The sequence below is a fragment of the Artemia sp. Qi Xiang Cuo genome, chromosome 9 (assembly GCF_049724085.1).
Source record: "Artemia sp. Qi Xiang Cuo chromosome 9, ASM4972408v1, whole genome shotgun sequence".
Classification (NCBI taxonomy): Eukaryota; Metazoa; Arthropoda; class Branchiopoda; order Anostraca; family Artemiidae; genus Artemia; species Artemia sp. Qi Xiang Cuo.
Window position 1 is genome coordinate 69,082,778 of NC_142802.1, and position 790 is coordinate 69,083,567.

Sequence of the window (790 nt, forward strand, 5' to 3'; positions counted from 1 at the left end):
TTGAAACTGGAACTCAGGAAACAAACTTCTAATAAAACGGCTAAGACAGTGTTTCCACTTATGTTTTCAAACAATCTGTAGAATCTTGCCAATTTTCGGGAGAAAATCGGGAGATGGCTCTCAGGATTCGGAAGAAAATCGTGAGATGGATCTCAGGATTTGGTACAATTTTCAGTTTTTTGTATTTTGCATTGAGTGTTTGGAGGTGTTCGAGTGATTTGAGCATAAAGTACCACATTCTAAATGTTTGGAGTGCAGATTTACTGGAGCCACCTACAATTCCGGAAAGAAAATTCGTCAATCAACGTTGTCAAACATGACAAAAGGAAGCAGCTAGAAGCTTGAAATGTATTTAATTTTGAAACTAAGTGCAGTTATATTTCATTCAGACTCTAAAGCTGTTTAATTAAGACATTTTTCTTTATCGACTCTTACTTTTTGCGGCCCTTTCACATTCCACACAACAGCCCACTAAGTTCAGGACTGGGACAGAAAATCTGGACGAATTACGGACACTAGGCCTTTGACCATTGAGTCTGAGTTAATTGGATAGTTTTTTTTTACCACCATCCCCAGAGGTATTCACAAATGATAAAAAGAAAACACAAAGTCATAGTTCATTAGTATTGATATACTGAAAAAAAGTATAAGAAATAGCAAAACTTTCAGATACACATACCACATTACATTCATAATCTGCGTCTATCGCATGGCTTCTTATGTGAGCAGCCTCCTCTGATCATGCCGTAACTCAGCTGTGCTGGCATACGCTACTACTCCTTTTAGCCTC